This window comes from Gracilinanus agilis, chromosome 5 (assembly GCF_016433145.1).
Source record: "Gracilinanus agilis isolate LMUSP501 chromosome 5, AgileGrace, whole genome shotgun sequence".
Taxonomy (NCBI): Eukaryota; Metazoa; Chordata; class Mammalia; order Didelphimorphia; family Didelphidae; genus Gracilinanus; species Gracilinanus agilis.
Window position 1 is genome coordinate 192241338 of NC_058134.1, and position 19247 is coordinate 192260584.

The window sequence follows — 19247 nt, forward strand, 5'->3', positions numbered from 1 at the left end:
AATTATACATATAACTTTTTTTTGCTTAAAATTCTAACTAGATGCCCCACCTAACCATTTGCTAGCAATGTAAGTAACATTACAAACCCAGAGACAATTTGTATATATTTTTCTTTTTATTAAAAAATAAACAGAAATGTTTTAATTATTCACTAGGATATTAACATAAAATCGGTATGGTAGCTACTAGCATTCTGTTAAAAAGGCTTATGTGACATGGATGATATAAGCCCTTCCTTATTTCATTGACTATTCAGTGTCTTCTCTGTTTTCCCTACCCAATTTAGCAGCATTCTAACTTAGGAAACTTACAATCAATGTCCCAGTTGATGATAATTTTTTTAAAGTATTGGCTACAACAGTCATTCCAAACAAAGCAAACTAAGGTATTACCCATATAATCCAGCCAAAAGTGAAAACCTTATTTAATTGCCCCTCCCCGAATTACCAAAAAAAGTTGTCTTAATTTTAAAATTTTCTTTTCCAAATTGAAAGTCAGCTCTATTTCTTCTCAAAAACATTTACCCAATTAATTAAAAATGTATCATGATAACTCTTAATGGAATATTGCCAAACTCTATATAAGTGAGAAGTGGTTACTGTGGTGGCAATGAAGAAAACCTTGGAGGAAAGTGATATCCTAATCTTAGAACTGGTGATACTGTAGGAGAGAAAAACTCAGAATAATATTGTCCCCTTGACTTTGGGAAAGTAGATTTCAGAGGAAGTATACGTAGGACACTCATCTCAAGAGGAATCTTCAAGAATATATTTTGAAGATACTTCTTAGAGGCAATTCTGATAAGGGGGAAAACAGAATTTTTCTGAAGGGACAGGTGGATGCACAGAAAACAACAACTTTTTTTTCTAATTCCTAGAACATGGAAGCAAGGACAAGTTAACAGAGGGTAAATACAAAAGTATGGCATATTTCTATGAGAACAATTTCAGGAGTACTTAACTTTGAGAATGAATTGAAGCTGCTAAGAAAGGCTAAGGACAATAACAAATACAATTTTTGTTTTGAATTTCAGCTTTATTAGGGAAAGAAGGGATAGCACTAGAGCTTAGAGTAGATAAAACAATGAAAATTTTTGAGAGATAAAATAAATTATTCAACTCCCATTTTACTTCTATTTTCTCTGCTGAGGAGAATCATTTTAGTCTGCTAATGGCAAAAGAAAAACAGCTTATATAGGAAGTTGATATTTAACATAAGATAATTGTTAAGTGAGTACATAAACTGATCTTGGTAAGTTCAAGTCACCTAAACTTGTAGCTCTGTCTCTTTGACTGTGAAGCTGGATGGCAGATGAGGATGAGTTTATAATACTGTTATCCTGACTTTCAAGCATGATAGTGGATTCAGTCCACTGGTAAGTGACCAGGGTAAGAGTTGCTTCTTGAGTGTTAGGGACTGGACTTATGATCATGTCATTAAACTTTCAAAGTCTTCTAATTAGCTAAAAAAAAGGTTAAGTCATATACCTTTCTACTGGAGTTCAACCCAGGCTCAAGCCTGCAGTTGTGTTGCCCAGACTCAAACCACATATGAGAGACTGTGATCCTCAATCCAAGACAGCAGAGATCAGATCATTTCTTAGTTCAGACTACCTAACATCTGTTAAAAGTTTACAGCTTACCACTTTTAGCCACCCATGCTTAAAGAACACAACATTCAAAATCAGGCAAATATAGTAGCATAACCCTAGATAATAGAGATTGGGACCATACAAAGCCTCAACACTCTTTCCTTAATATAAGTCACAACTCAGTAATTAAGATTGGAAGAATGAGTAAACAAAAAAAATTCCTATCATACAGAGCTATTATGGAGACAGAAATTCCTAAGATATAAATCCAGAAGAAAAATGCTACTATAAATCATGTATAATAAAAGTCTCAAACAAAAACATAGTATGGTCATAGGGTAAACATGAACTTCTAGAATAAATGAAGATGTTTCTAAAGAGGTAAAAATGATCTTAAAAATGAAATGAGAGTTCTGGCAGAAAGCCTTAGAAAGTAAATTAATAGCCATATACAAGAGGTACAACACTTTACTAAAGTATAGACCCCATGAAAATCAGAATGGGTTAAACAGTATAGATTGATTCCATGAGATAAGAAATATTAAAATGAAGTCAAAAGACTGATAAAGAAAAAGAAAAAAATAGAATTTCAAAAACAAGTGACCTGTCAAAGAGAAAAAATTTAAGAATCACTGACCTACACAAAGGCTATGGCTGAAAAAAGAACCCAAAAATTACATTTCAAGGTATCATGAATAAAAACTGTTTAGATCTATCAGAACCAGGTGAATGGCAAAGCAAAATAGAATCCAGTCATCATTTCCTGAAAGAAACTACAAAATGAAAGCTCCTAGGCACATTGCAGTAAAAATCTAAAGCTTTAAGGTCAAAGAAAACATACTAAATGCAGCCAGAAAATGATCCAAAAGAACTACATATATCCTAAATCGCTATTCATAATGTTTGGAAGATTGTGGAGCTTAGAAGAGATAAAGCATGTTTGAAAAACAAAATCCTATTTTATTTTAAAAAGGAGAATGGAATATGTAAGTTAGAAGACAGTAAGCTTGACTATGATTCCTAGCAAAAATTTAGAACATTTTTTTTAAAAGATGGTTAGTAGAAAGACTTTAAAACCAAGCAAGAGTTAGAGAAAATTACAAAATGTAAATTAAATGGTTTTGATTATATTAAACTAAAAAGCTTTTGTACAAACAAAAACAATGTAGTCAAAATCAGAAGGGAAACAACAAATTGGGAAAAAATCTTTATAACAAAAAACTCTGACAGGGGTCTAATTACTCAAATATACAAGGAGTTAAATCAATTGTATAAAAAATCAAGCCATTCCCCAATTGATAAATGGGCAAGAGACATGAATAGGCAATTTTCAGGTAAAGAAATCAAAAGTATCAATAAGCACATGAGAAAGTGTTCTAAATCTCTAATAATTAGAGAAATGCAAATCAAAACAACTCTGAGGTATCACCTCACACCTAGCAGATTGGCTAAAATGACAGAAGGGGAGAATAATGAATGCTGGAGGGGATGTGGCAAAATTGGGACATTGATGCATTGCTGGTGGAGTTGTGAATTGATCCAACCATTCTGGCTGGCAATTTGGAATCATGCTCAAAGGGCTATAAAAGAATGCCTGCCCTTTGATCCAGCCATACCATTGTTGGGTTTGTACCCCAAAGAGATCATAGATAAACAGACTTGTACAAAAATATTTATAGCTGTGCTTTTTGTGATGGCAAAAAACTGGAAAAGGAGGGTATGTCCTTCAATTGGGGAATGGCTGAACAAACTGTGGTATATGCTGGTGATGGAATACTCTTGTGCTAAAAGGAATAATAAACTGGAGGAGTTCCAGGTGAACTAGAAAGACCTCCAGGAACTGATGCAGAGCGAAAGGAGCAGAGCCAGAAGAACATTGTACACAGAGACTGATATACTGTGGTAAAATCGAATGTAATGGGCTTCTGTACCAGCAGCAATACAATGACCCAGGACAATTCTGAGGGATTTATGGTAAAGAACGCTACCCACATTCAGATGAAGGACTGCAGGAGAGGAAACATATAAGAAAAACAACTGCTTGAACGCATGGATCGGGGTGGACATGACTGAGGATGTGGACTTGAAACTACCATACCAATGCAACTACCAACAATTTGGAAATAGGTCTTGATCAAGGACACATGACACAACCAGTGGAAATGTGCATCGGCCATGGGTGGGGGGAGTGTGGGGGGTGAAGGGGAAAGTAGGAGCATGAATCATGTAACCATGTTAAAAATGAATATTAATAAATGTTTATATTAAAAAAAATGGTTAGTAGTCATCAAGAAAATGAGCCAGACATCACTTCCATATAACTTTAGAAATTCATCAACTATAACAGATTTTTTCTTTCTTTCTTTTTTCTTTCTCTCTCTTCCTTCCTTCCTCTCTTTCTTCCTTCCTTCCTTCTTTCCTTCCTTCCTTCCTTTCTTTCTTTACTTCCTTCCTTTATTTCCTTCCTTGCTTTTTCTTTCTTTCTTTCTTCCATTCTTTCTTTCTTTCTTTCATTCCTTTCTTTCCTTCCTTCCTTCTTCCCTTCTTGCCTTTCTCTCCTTCCTTCACTTCTTTTCTTCCTTCCACAGGATTACTAAATTGTATATCAATGTAATCAGTTTGATCCAATTCTTCCTTTTAGATTATTAGCTGTTTTCAAGGTTCAGATCAAGTATTACCTCCTATATGAAGTCTTTCCTAATTCTTCCAAGTTTTGATTAGCCCATATCACTATGTATTTCTTTTGTAAATATCTGCTATGGTAACTAAGACTATAAATTGGGAAAGCATTTTGTTTTTTAAAAAAGTTATTCTTTTCATGTATACATTGTATCCATTTCTGAATATGAGTGTGTGTATTTGTGTATGCACACACACTAGAGGTGATATGAAGGTATAAATACACCAGGGAGATATAGAGGCAGAGGTGGAAGAGATTTTCCAAAGGGTAATGTGCAGCCGGGGAGAGATTAAGAACTCATACAATCTTAAGAGCCCAGCAAAAGGTGGGAAAATGGGAAAGTATTGACCTATAATTAGGTGAAGGAAGTGGTGTGGTTATATTGGAAACAAGCCCCATCATTAGTATTATAAATAAGATGTTTGGGCTGTATCTAATTTTTTTACTCTTATATGGGCTGATCATGGATCTTATGGGGATATTTCATGGCCTGGGAAGGTGGGGTAAAGCAAGGCCCCCACTTTGAAAATCACTATCTTAGAAGAAGGAACAGCTAGATGGTGGAGGGAACAGAGTGCCATGACTACAATGGGCAAGAGTCTTCTTGAGTTCAAATCTGACCTCAGACACTTACTGTGTGATCTGGGCAAAGCACTTAACCCTATTTGCTTCATTTCCTCATCTATAAAATGACCCAGAGAAGGAAACAGCAAACCTTTCCAATATCTTTGCCAAGAAAACCACAAATTGGTTCCCAAAGGGTCAGACACAACTGAAAAATAACTGAATATTCTAAAAGAACGACAATTAGAAAAACTATGTCTAGAAAAGATATACAAAACCAAGGGGCCCAACTAGGGAAAAAAAAAATTAGTGAATGAGGAATTCTTGTGGGTACACATGGCAATGAAGGAAGATGGAAGATAACTATTTAGTTATAAAGTTAATGTCTGGTGGAGAAAATGGAGACAAAGTCAGTAGACAGAGAAGAGAAAAAGGTTAGAAACTCACTAGATCCCTTTTTTTGGACTCCTCAGATCAATCAGGTTCTTTGGAGTTAATGAATGAATTAAAACGTATTTAAGTGCTTACTACTACTACTACTACAAATAATATTTAACAATAATTGGCATTTATAGAGTTTACTATGTGCCATCCTCTATGCTAAGCACATTACAATTGTTACCTCATTTGATCCTCACAACAGCATTTGGGTAAGTGCTGATATTATTTCCATCTTACAGATAAGGAAACTGAGGCAGAAACAACAGTGATTTGTCTGTGGTTACATGGCTAGTAAGTATCTGAGGCCATGTTTAAGACCAAATTTGAACTCAGGTCTTCCTGACTCCAGATTAAGTGCTTTATCCACTGTGTAAAGACATTAGGCACACAAAAAAGAAAAGAAAAATAATTCCTGTTCTCAAAGAGTTAACATTTTAATGGTGGTAGTATATAGGAAGGTTCAGCTGAAAATCACATGAAAAGACCCAGTGATTTTTAAAGTACAATGGCAATGTAGTTGATGTTCAAACTTCTTTAGTGTCATTTCCATTAATAAAATTACATTAATTTCTCACACTAGGTCATTTGACCTTGCCAAGAACTTTTATTTCTAGGTCTTTAGTAGGTGCAGTCACTGAGGACAAAGAGAGCTACAGCACCTTGCTGGCTCAAGGTGCCAATGGACTTCAAGGAGATCCTATCCTTACAGGCTCTTGGGCACAAGATCCTGGGAAATTTCCACCATCATCAAAGGAAGGGCCATAGTTAAAGTATTGGCAATGGTTTTATCTTCCCAGCATACAATGCTTCCTTTCTCTCCCTCTAAGGGTCTTACTGATTCAGGAAGGAAAATGGGACAGATTTGCCAAGAGAAATTTAGACAATGGGATAAGCCATTCCTCTTGAATAAAGAATTTCCAGATCAGTGGTGAAGGCAATATGTTTCAAGAACAACCTCGAGAATACAGCTGACTAGTTGTAATGACTGTGGGCATTTATGGGCAAATGCATGCTGGTTACACTCAAGAGGCTATCAAATTACTTTACCAAGAGGTGACATCCATGCAACTAGCAATAGGAAACTGATCCTGGGTCAGTCAAAAAATATTAAATGTCTACTATGTACTAGGAACTGTCCTAAGTGTTGGATCATTAATAGGTTAAGGATTCACTTTATACCCTGCAAAACCAAATCCATTGTCTGTGATTTTCTACTTGAATTCATAGGACCTTGTGCAGAAGTAACAGTATAGACCGAAGATGTAAAGTATTCTCTACAGACAGGAAATGTCAAGTGACAATTGTAGAACAGTTATTTTATCAAAGATACTTGGAACTTATAACTCTATAACCTTTGTAACAGTTGTAATCTGAATGAAAACAACAACCTTTATTTGAGTTACAACTCTATGAACTAGTCTTGGGTGGTAACTGGAAGATGGATCCAACAGCTTTGGTATGTCCAATTCAACAAAATTCTCTAGAGCAGTGTTTTTCAAACATTTTGGCCTCAGGGCCCTTTTATTTTCTTAAAAACTATGGAGGAACTTCCCCAAAGAATGGGTTAAATCAATATACATTAGAAACTAAAGCATCTTAATATTATTAGGAAAATCACTTTGACCTCTTAGACATCCTGAAAAGGTCTCAGGGACCCCCAAGCATTTCTTGATCATACTTTGAAAATTATTTCCCTATCAGTGTTGATCAGAACCAACTTCCATCTGTTTGGAACACTAGGAGATTAGTAATGACAACAAGCTAAGGCTCATTACTTGGTTAACATGACTATCAATATCTTAAATGTGGGAAATTATAAGGAAGGGCAGCTAGGTAGCACAATGGATATGTAAAAAGGAAATTGGAAAAAACCATCTAAAAATGTATATATTTCTATGGACAAGGGAAATGTATCAAAACTACATTTCCCTTGATCCAACATGGTCCAACTGGTTTCCGTTTCCGACGTCTTGACGCAGGGGAGCGCTTAAATCTCGTGGGTTAGGAGGGAGTGGCTCTCTTTTGCGAGTAATCTCTCTCTTTTTGGCGAGTAGGCGCTTGGCTGAGGCAGTATGGAGGCGGCAGTTTTGAATGCTTACAAGCGCGTGGTCTAATGATTTTATCTATCAACATGGCTTTAATTAAAATACTAATTTATATATTTATGGCAGCCTTTATCATTTTTCATATTTACAATTTGGCGAACCAGAAGGTCGAAATTCGAACTCTAAATCTTCCAGATAGCCCAACGATAGCCATGCCTGCTTTTTGGCCATCTGGCTCAGCTCTTTTGAGCACTTTTTTAAAAAAGGAAAGTGACTTTCCTTGCCATGCTTTTGCTAAATGCAAGAGCACGTTTTTGCCTCCAGTGGGACCCAGCCGGCCAGTCCAGCCCAAGCCACCTTGGGAGGGAGGTCAGGCCAGCTGATTCGGGCTTTTGGCTTTAAACTAAAATGCCGGAGCCCAGCCAATGTGCTGCTGCTGCTGCTGATGCTGCTGATGCTGCTGCTGCTGCTGATCCTGACCACTTCCAGCCTTCAACCCCGAGCTCCAGAACCTGAGATTTCCGGGAAGGAACCCAGACCTGCCGCCTTTGCTGAGATTGAGACCTCCAGAGACTGCTTCAGCTCTGACGCAAACCATTTGGGTATATTCCCCTTTCTCCCTATTTCTAGCCTTCCACGTGTTTCTCTAAAGACCTAATTAGGCAACACCCACACAGACTCTACACGTGGGTAGTTTTCCTGAGCTTTTCTCTAACCCCAAGCCCACGTGGACCTAGCATCTGAACCTCTCAGGCGCTTGGCCTATTCAAACTTTTGCGATTATTAAAAAAACTGAACTTAGGGGAAGCCTATTCACCCCATACCTGCTCAGAACTTTGAACTGATAGCAAAGACTGGTGATAAAAAAAAAAAAACAAAACCTTAAACTCAGCAGAACTCAATCAAAAGAACCTTAAAATTGAAATCAGGGGTGAACTTTTAAAACCTCGGAACTGAATGAGCTTTAATTCTGTTTTAAAAAGGCTGTATCTTACTGTATATTGTTAATTAGTTTTGTAAATTAATCTTGCTTATATCGTTGATTTTCCTGTTGCACTGAATCATTTTACGCTAATGAAGTTTCTGCTTATGATGTTATTATATTTCCTAATTTACTTAAACGCTTACTGTATCAAAAACAATGCGGTTATATGTACCACCTATGAACATCTTATAGAGCACATGTCTTTTAAAAATTTATTCTGCCTTGGTAATTGCAAAGAACCTTGAAAGTTTCCATGCTTTAAATATTACCTTGTAATTTTACAAGAGATCTTTTTAACTTTTACTTTAAATCCTTAAGAATTGTTGTCTTAAAGGATAAAGCTTTTATATATTTTATTATAAGAGATATTATTGCCTTAAATGGGTAGAAGCATTCCTATCCAGGATTTTTTTTAAAATACAGAGAGTCAAGGAGCTCCTGTATATTCTTTTCTATGGAAGCAATAACAGCATTTGCCAAGGGTTAAAAGTTGCAACAAGCATATGATTTTAAACATCACTGTTTATTGTTTAAAATGTGCTATTGGAAATAATGGTACTCTATCTGAATGTGCATTGTGAATCTGCTATTTGTAAAACCCACTTTCTCTCATAGAAAGTCTCATTTTTGGGTAACATAACCCTTCTAGTTCTAAGCTATATATATATATTTTTGATTTTTGAAACATTTTTCTAATGAGAAATTGATTTTCCCTTTTTCTCATCTTGTACTGGAAGTACATATATAATCATTATTTATCCTTTTTCTGATTCTACAGCAAATACCTGAGCCTATAGGACTGTGATTTAAATGCCTCTCTGATTCCAGAAGGGAATATGAAAGCCATTAATAGTGCTAAAGAAAGCACATGGTCAGAGACTTGACTGACTAAGATCTGCAAAATAGCAGTTCTATGCCAATACTTTAGGGCTTGAAAAATTGGGGTTGAGTCCTGGAGTCCCAGTCTTTTCTAAAACTTTAGAGGACGTGGGTCCCCTCGACTTAGATTCCTAGAAAGCACCTAAGATTGGTTATTTACTTGGCTCACTTCCCTAAAAAGCTGATGATAAGTCAGATCAGAGAGAGACATTTCCTTAAGTCCTGGCTCTGAATGGGTAATTGCACACTGTTGAATTCACTTTAATTAGACCTTCATTCAAAGGTCTAAGTTTATTTTCCCTAGATTTTTTTGCACATTTTACATTTACAAGTTAATTTTTCATCTTTTTTCTTGAATTCTATTCTTTGTATTTTGTCATCCTTACCTGACCTGAGATACCCTTTTTTTTAGAAAAAAGGTGTGTTTAAGAATTATCTCACGGGGATATCTGTTAAGTTTTTTAAAATTCGATAATGTGAAAATATATATTTATTTAACTCTTTTAGGAGTAATTTCACGGGGAATTATATAAAATCTTAGAAGAAAATGTATGTTTTGTAATCTATAATGCTAAGTTTAAATTCTTTTGAGAATAATTTCAGGATAAGGATCTTGCCATCTCCCCAGAATCCAGACGACGAACTTGTTTTGGTGAGGACCATGAAGATGTCTGAGAAGCCTTCACTGTACCATGAAGACCAAAAATTGAACTTTGGGGTGCAGTTGATTGAACTATGGGGAGTTGAAATTGAGTTGTATGTATTGTTTTAAATTGTACACTGTTGTGCCAGTGGGGGACAGCCCCCAAATTGGTTTTTTGTCAATGCGTCTAATTTTAACCATTTGTTCATCCATTTCTTTATCCCCAAATTCCTGAAAAATTTAGAAGTTGTCTATTTTTACAGGTCCAGCGAAGAAAAAAGGACTAACCTTTTTTTTTGCCGGACCTCACGGGGAATTGTAAAAAGGAAATTGGAAAAAACCATCTAAAAATGTATATATTTCTATGGACAAGGGAAATGTATCAAAACTACATTTCCCTTGATCCAACATGGTCCAACTGGTTTCCGTTTCCGACGTCTTGACGCAGGGGAGCGCTTAAATCTCGTGGGTTAGGAGGGAGTGGCTCTCTTTTGCGAGTAATCTCTCTCTTTTTGGCGAGTAGGCGCTTGGCTGAGGCAGTATGGAGGCGGCAGTTTTGAATGCTTACAAGCGCGTGGTCTAATGATTTTATCTATCAACATGGCTTTAATTAAAATACTAATTTATATATTTATGGCAGCCTTTATCATTTTTAATTCTTATAGATAGATCACCAGTCCTAGAAGTGGGAGGTCCTGGGTGTTAAATCTGAACTCAGATACTTCCTAACTATGTGAACCTGGGCAAGTCATTTAACCCCAATTGTCTAGAGTCTAGACCAGTGGTTCCCAAACTTTTTTGGCCTACCTCCCCTTTCCAGAAAAAAACTTAGCACCCCTGGAAATTAAATTTTTTTACATTTTAATAGCAATTAATAGCTTGTGGCTATCACCACTCCCCTGGATCACTGCAGCACCCACCAGGGGGCAGTGGTGCCCACTTTGGGAATCACTGGTCTAGACCTTAGTACTCTTCTCCTTGAAACCAATACTTAGTATTGAATCTAAGACATAAGGTAAGGGTTTAGGGGGGAAAAAAAAGGAAATTAAAACTGCTAAAATTTTAAAATAAGTATCAATTCAAAATAGAAGATGCTGTTAAAACTGCTATATTAAACTGAAGTTTAGGATTTAGGATTCTATGAGCTGAAAGGTCAATCAGAAAAGAAGATCAAACATTAAGGGGAATGTCATTGAAAAAATATAATTTGATTTAGAAAATTTTTTTCTGTCACAACTATTCCAAAGCCCACCTGTTGTAATGGTAAAAACTGCTTTCCTCTTCATCACTTCAATCCCTGGCCCCTCTCCACCCCAGTGGCAATATGCTATAAGCTTATAACAGTGGCTTTTGGAAAGACTATGCCACAACAGCTCAGAGGCTGAGTCATAGGCAATCCTAATAAGCTCCATACCTTAACATTTAAAATACATAGCATTTCTTATAAGTCATCTGTATATGCATAAGTGCTGTCAGTGGTTCTCATGATGGTCAGATCTTGAAAGTAAACAGGCAAAAAAGGGTAAGAATTCAGGGGTGGAGAGGAAGGAGAAGAAATTACTTGATTGAAGACTCAGAATTTAAATTTACTCAATGGATGAGATGTCAAGTTCATTAATTCTCTGCCTATGATTTGCTTAACTTTTTAAGGCTCTAAGAACAAATTTTTTGTTTAAAACCCTTTAGATTTTTAGCATAATTCCTATACACTCTGCTTGCCCAGGTGATGACTTTTTCAACTCTAGCATTTTTTCATCAAAGAAAAGCTATTTCTTAAGAAAGGCAGGACCCTGTTTGAAAAGGGGGATACCCTAGTAAATCACAGCAGTCCGGATGCACCAGCTGGATCAATATTATCCAGAGTTTTGGGCACTCCAGAGCCACACCCATGGCTGGTTTAATGCTAACTTGTGGAAATCCTTTTGATGGGAATCCACAGTCATTTACTCTTGCAATTAGGTTTATGTCTAAAGAAGAATTAAGTATTTTTATTTCATTCAGATTATATTCCCTAATTTGCTAAGTGACAGTAAATTTTCTCTATTTTTTAAATACCAGGAAGTAACCTGGTTATTTAATTTTTTAAATACACTTTATTATAAATGGCTTCCCTTATATTCTTTCCTACTTCTATATTTCTGCTCAACAGTGTCTGTGTTCCTTTGATTTTTATCATGATAAATTTTGATTATATCCAACCCTAGTTCCTTTTTTTTTTTATACTTTTGATTTCCTGCACATTACTAAATTCAAACCATGTTTTCAACTCATTTTGCATTCCAAGGTCTGTTCTTCTCAAGTCCAATATTTTCATATTAGTATCTTTTCCAGAGACCTTCATCAGAAATTCAGCCCTGATAGTAGGATGACTGGACCTTTATTAAGTACTATTTTACTTCCACCTTATGCATCATACCTACTTTATTTCTAACAATAGGCTAGGGAGAGGAAGAAAGACTGAACTTGTGATTTCACTTCTCATTGGGGACTTCTCCAGGGAGTAAACTACCTCTATCCAGACATAGTAGTACCTTCTCTGCAATGTATAGTCTTAGAGAGTTACCTAGCACAGTGGTTCTCATAATGTAAAATGGAGATCCACTGGGTCCTCAAGGTCAAAACTATTTTCAAAATAATACTAAGATATAGCAAATATATAACCCACATAAACAAAAACTCTTTAATGTGTCCTCAATTATTTTAAGGGTGTGCTCAAAAGTTTGGGAACCGTCAGACCAGTGCACACAGACAGAATGTGTCAGAAGTGACAACTGATCCCAGTTCTTGTCTTTTTTTTTGGCTCTCTAACCATTAGGATATACTACCTATAGTCCATTACTACAGTCTAGAAGAGTGGTTTAAAATTCCAATAGAAATGAATTCCTGCAGCTATATATTGTCTTAGAAAACCATAAATTAACATTATTTATGTTGCATTATATTTTTATGTGTTTTGTTAAACATTTCCTAATAACATTTTAATCTGTTTCTGGTTCCCTTAACTTGATACTTCTGAGCTTGTTGGTTGTTAACAATGTCAATAACTGAGTACCCCATCACTATTTTAATGTATAGAAATGCTGTCATTATCATCATTCTTACATTATTTGAGAGCAAAACTGAAATTCTCTAGCCCTACAGTGATCTATGTTCAATTTCCCTTTCCTACACACATATCATCCTTCTTTTCTATTTTCTGTCTTTTTCTATCCTTTCTTTTCCCTTCTAAGGGAAGGGGCAAGGTTGGACCTGGACTTTCATGAGAATAGGAAGCTCCTGCTGAGGAACTCCCTCCTCTCAGCAATGTAAAGAGGCACAAGTTCTATGAAATGTTATCTAAGGGACTGGCCAGGGGCACTAAGAAGTTAGGCTCTAAGTCTAAGCCATTATGTTCTAGAGGTTACTTGAACATAAATCTTTCCAACTACAAATCTAGATCTCTATACTCCAATGCCTCCAACTTTGCTTCCTATTGTCTTTTATTTCTCTTTCTTGACTGAAAAAAAAAATCTCTTCTTTTCTGATTACATTTTCTTCACATTATTTTTTTCTATTTTAACTAATTCTTTTTTTAAATTTTGAATATTCCCCATAGTTACATGTTTCATGTTGCTTCCCTCTCCCCCAAGCCCTCCTAACTCCCCTTAGCTGACGCTCAATTCCACTGGGTTGTTACATGTATCACTGATTAAGACCTAATTCCATATTATTGATAGTTGGACTAGAGTTATAATTTAGCATCTACATCCCCAATAATATCCCCATCAGCCCATGTGTTCAAGCAGTTGTTTTTCTTCTGTTTCTCCTCCCACAGTTCTTCCTCTGAATGTGTCTAGTTTTCTTTCTCATAAGTCTCTCATCATTGCTCTGGATCCTTGCATTGCTGTTAGTAGAGAAGTCCATTATGTTTGATTGTACACAGTGTATCAGTCTCTGTGCATAATGTTCTCCTGGTTCTGCTCCTTTCACTCTGCATCAATTCCTGGAGGTCTTTCCAGTTCACCTGGAATTCCTCCAGTTCATTATTCCTTTGAGCAAAATAGTATTCCATCACCAACAGATACCACAATATGTTCAGCCATTCCCCAATTGAAGGGCATACCCTCATTTTCCAATTTTTTGCCACCACAAAGAGCGTGGCTATAAATATTTTTATACAAGGCTTTTTCCTTATTATCTCTTTGGGGTATACACCAAGAAGTGCTATGGCTGGATCAAAAGGCAGATAGTCTTTTAGAGCCTTTTGGGCATAGTTCCAAATTGCAATCTAGAATGGTTGGATCAATTCACAGCTCCACCAGCAATGCATTAATGTCCCAATTTTGCCAACATCCCCTTCAACATTTACCACTTTCCTTTGCTGTCATGATAGATGTCTATTTTTTCTTCCTCCATTTGCCAAATTCCAATTCATGTCATCAAGAGGACCTATGCAAAAGTTACTCACCCCATGCCAGATAGATGACTTTCAACAGGAAGCCATTTTGCCTTTTCCCAACAGATCAGCCAACTCAAGTTTATCTTTCTGCTTCTCCACTCTTTCTAGTCAACACAGCATCCTCTTAGGTTCTTAGGATCATGTCACATTACTTCCTAATTCATCTTCTGTCGATTCTACCTTATAATTTTAAACTAATTTAAACTGATAGTCTTTTATTTCAGCTATAGTCTAACTTATTTATTTTAGTGCTGGTGGAACATAAAGAAAATAAATGAAAAAGAAGCACTGAACTTTTCCAATTTCCTCATTTCATCCTGCCCATGTTTGCTTTCCCCATCCCATTTTTCTTCCTTGGTTTCTAAAGCATGCTGTACTTTACAGTATATATACATATATATGTATATACACATACATAATATCAGGAGTTGTATAACATTGGTCCCCTTATTCTCTCTAAGCTACAGTTTTCTGTCCCTGCATGTCCTACCTCAAAAGATGATTTTTTTTAGCACTTTGTAAACATTAAAGAATTTTAAAGTAGTCTTAAAGTTTGCAAATAGCTTTACAAAAATATTATTTTATCTGCACAATAATGCTGGGGAGTAAATCTATTATTATTATATTATCCCCACTTTAGAGGAGAGAAAAATGTAGCAGACAAATTAAGGGACTTTCCCAAGATCACATATGTGGTAAGCATTTGAGGATGAATTTGAACTTGGGTCTTCCTGGCTCCAAATCCAATGTTCTATCTACTAGGTCATAAAGCTCTCTAGCTTAACTCGTATTCATCTTGTGGAAGCTCACAAGACAACATCTCAGGTAGCCATCACAAAAGGTTAGTTCCACAAGTGATTTTCCCAAGTGACGGTTTATCCATTTAACTGCTATAACTTCATTAATTTTAACTATTTTGAATGGCAATCTTTGTCAAGTAGATTATGCACTGCTACGGCTTCTTAAATAATTCATTGGACTTTAACCTTCTCTTGATGATTCACGTACATCATTGTAAACATCTGCTTCAATTGTTTCAATCATGTCTGACTCTTCATGAATCCATTTGGGATTTTCTTGGCAAAAATACTGGGGTGGTTTGCCATTTCCTTCTCTTGTTCGTTTTATAGATGAGGAAACTGAGGCAAATATTGTCAAGTAACTTGCCCAGGGTCACCCAGCTAGTAAATGTGTGAAGCCAAATTTGAATTCAAGTCTTCCTGACTCCAGGTTGATGCTCCATCCACTGCACCAGCATCCTACCTCATATCCATTATTTCACTAGATTGTATCATAGTGATTCCTTTGGACATCACTGAGATATGCCTAAGACCGTTTTTTATTTATTTATCCACATGACTAATTTTATACGTTTTTCTACCATATTTCACTGTGCAACTATAAGATATTACTTTTTATTTCTATTAAGATTCTCACTGCTCCCTGCCTTGGGTATAGTGCTTCTAATCTGCTATGGAGGGGGAACCAGATAACTGAGTTTGCTAAATATTATGCATAAAAGAAGTAGTATCTGAAAGAGGGTCCTTGCCATGAATAAAGAGGCTAAGTTTTATTGCATGGATTTTGTGACATCTGGTTCATCTGCCCAGATGTGAGTGTAGCTTGTGTCTTGGTTCTTAACTATGTGTCACAAATTACATGAATGCGGATCTGAACTTGTAAGACTTCCTCTAAAAAAGAAGTAGGAGGATAATGACTGTAAACTACAAAGAAAGTATTTAAGAAAGTCCCCTGAGCCTCAATAAATCATAACCTTTAACAAGTCAGGTTTTTTTCCTCCTTTATTCAACTTTTAGGAGAAAAAAAAAAGCAAGAAGCAGCTAAGTTCAACAATTTTTTTTTCTTAAATAAATTTCAGACTGTATTTGTACTTGGTATGGATTCATTTCCATACCCTACACCTTCTACAGAATTGGAAATGATATTCAAAATGACCCACTCTAAGATTATTAGCCACTGAGGGGAGAGGAGAGTGTTAGGAACCAGATCTGTGATTTCACTGGTATAAGGTATTCCCAAGTGAAGAATTTTCCTCTACCTCTGTAGGTCAATACAATTTCTGCAACTTATGGTTTTAGAAAGTTGTCCAAAGCATGGAGAAGTTAATTAACTTGTCCAAAATAAACTTGTCCAGAGCCATGATGTGTCAGTTAATATGCATTTATTAAGCAGTTGCTAGATGGGTAAAGCACTGGGCTTCGAAACAAGAAAATTCTTCTTCATGAGTTCAAATCTAGTTTCAGACACTAGCTGTCTGACTCTGTTTGCCTCAGTTTCCTCACCAGTAAAATGTACTGGAGAAGGAAATGGAAAAACCATACTAATAACTTTGCCAAGAAAACCCCAAATGGGGTCATAAATAATCAGACATGACTAAAAATGGCTGAAAACAACAAGTATACAAAGTATATATACAAGGGCATAAAAAGACAACAATTCTAGCCCTCAAGAAGCCATATTTTTTTAGCTTATTCAATTAATTGCTTAATTAATTGAATTAGAATATTTTTCCATAGTTACATGAATCATGTTCTTTCCCTCCTTCCTCCCACCCCCATCCTGTAGCCAATGAGCAATTCCACTGGGTTTTACATGTGTCATTGATCAAGATCTATTTCCACATTATTAATATTTGCATTAGGGTGATCATTTAGAGTCTACATGCCCAATCATATCCTCATCAAACCATGTGTTCAAGCAGTTGTTTTTCTCCTGTATTTCTGCTCCCACAATTCTTTCTCTGGATGTGGATAGTGTTCTTTCTCATAAGCCCCTCAGAATTGTCCTGGATCATTGTGTTGCTGCTAGTACAGAAGTCCATTACATTCGATTTTATCACAGTGTATCCATCTCTGTATATAATGTCCTCCTGGTTCTGCTCCTTTCACTCTGCATCAATCCTGGAGGTCATTCCAGTTCACATGGAATTCCTCCAGTTCATTATTCCTTTGAGCACAATAGTATTCCATCACCAGCAGATACCACAAAATTTGTTCAGCCATTCACTAATCGAAGGGTATCCCCTCATTTTCCAATTTTTTGCCACCACAAAGAGTGCAGCCAGAAATATTTTTGTACAAGTCTTTTTCCTTATTATCTTTTTGGGGTACAAACTCAGCAGTGGAAGAAGCCATATTTCTAATGCAAGAGGAAAAGAGGGATAACATGCAAATAACCAGATCCATGAAATATATATACAGAGTAGATAAAAATTAATACAGGAGGAGGTGTTACTAGCAACTAGACAGACTGGAGAAAGGTCTGCGGAAAAAGATCAAATTTGAGCTGAATTTTGAAGAAGGCCAGTGAAACTGGCAAAAGTGAGGAATCGGAGCTTTTGAGGTACGAAGGACAGTCCGTACAAAGGCATGGAGATAAGAAAAGAAATGGTGTATTTGAGGAACTGCAAGTAAGACAGTGAAGCTGGATCATAGAATACAAGAAAGAGAGCATCGTTGTCATCTGTCCGTTTCAAAAAGGACCAATGACATTATGGAGTGTCTTGTGCTATCTTGACTTATGCGTGAATTTGATTTAAGTGAAGCAGAGTCACCTAAAAGCCATTAGCCTTATTCTCTTCTAGTGCCACAGAAGTCCCAGGGCAAGACAGAAGTCGGGATGAATGACCTGGGATGCAGCGGGTGACCCTGGCATCTTTGACATCTGACCAAGTTCTGAGTGCTCCACAGGGTCTATGTTAGCCATTTTCATGGCCATAGGAACCAACTGTACTCAGCCACCCGTTCTGCCAGGGGAAGTCTCCCCATGCATCAGTAGACAGCCCCCCTACCTCTCCTCCGGGTCTGTGGCCCATTGGATGCCCCAACCTGGTCTAACCCATCGGCTAAAATGATATATTGGGGTGTGCCTGCTGTGCATGCTATAGCTTTCTAGAGCCACAGAGGACAGACGAGTGCCAAGTAAACACCAAAGGAGGATAAGCAGCCCTGAAAAGGGATCAGCAAGCCCCCACACCAGGTGCTGGTCCTCCCCTGTACACCCAGAAGGGAAAATAATGGAAACTAGAAAGACAGAATGGTGTCAGATTCCTAAAAGGTCTAAACACTGGTCAGAGGAGTGTCAGAGACTGCTTATACCTAAGTCTTCCTAGTTTTGAGCCCAACTCTAATGACTACACTAGGCTGCCTTAATTTTTTTTAACCTTTAACTTCTATCTTAGAATCAATATTGTGTATTGGTTCCAATACGGAAAGGTGGTAAGGGCTGGGGAATGGAATTTAAGTGACTTGTCCAGGTGACTAGCCACAGCTAGAACATGTCTGGAGACTAGATTTGAACCCAGCATAGCCCATCTCCAGGCTTGGCTCTCAATCCACTTAGCCATCTAGCTGCCCCCCACTTTAATATCTTAATCAAATTACCAATCAACAAGCATTTATGAAGCATCTACTATGTGTTCATCACTGGACCTTACAACATCTCTACTGACTTTAGAACTTCAAAATGGTTTCATATACATTATCTCATTTGGTCCTCACAATAACCTTAGGATGTACACAGGTCAGATATTCTAAGGCTTATTCCTCACTTCTGCTGGTCGTTCCTTCAGAGACCTTCAGAGCTTCTCCTCTGAACAGGATAACCACAATAATCCTACATACTAATCTCCATATCCCCCACCCCACAAAAGTTATTCCCTGGATAGGAGAATATGGGACTAAGTGATTTTACTCTGAAGTCCAGGTGAGACTGAACCAAAGGTCAAATTCAGTCCTCTGACCAGGGACTCTAGTCTCCTGGTTTGGAAGAGAAAATCTTATATTGTCAACACAACCAAGCCCACATTTGAATAAGTAAATAATAAAAATATCTTCATGAACTTTTTTAAATCGCTTAAAACAAAAAGCCTGAGCCACCTCAAAAAGTGCAAATTTCTTGGCAGTATCAAAAGCACACACACACACACACACACACACACACACACACACACACACACAC

At 36.8% G+C, this 19247-nt stretch overlaps 1 protein-coding gene across 1 annotated transcript in view; it reads right to left on the minus strand.

The window, feature by feature from the left end:
• Positions 1-19247, minus strand: part of DERA (deoxyribose-phosphate aldolase) — a 146800-nt gene that overhangs the window by 50584 nt on the left and 76969 nt on the right. The window lies entirely within an intron of this gene.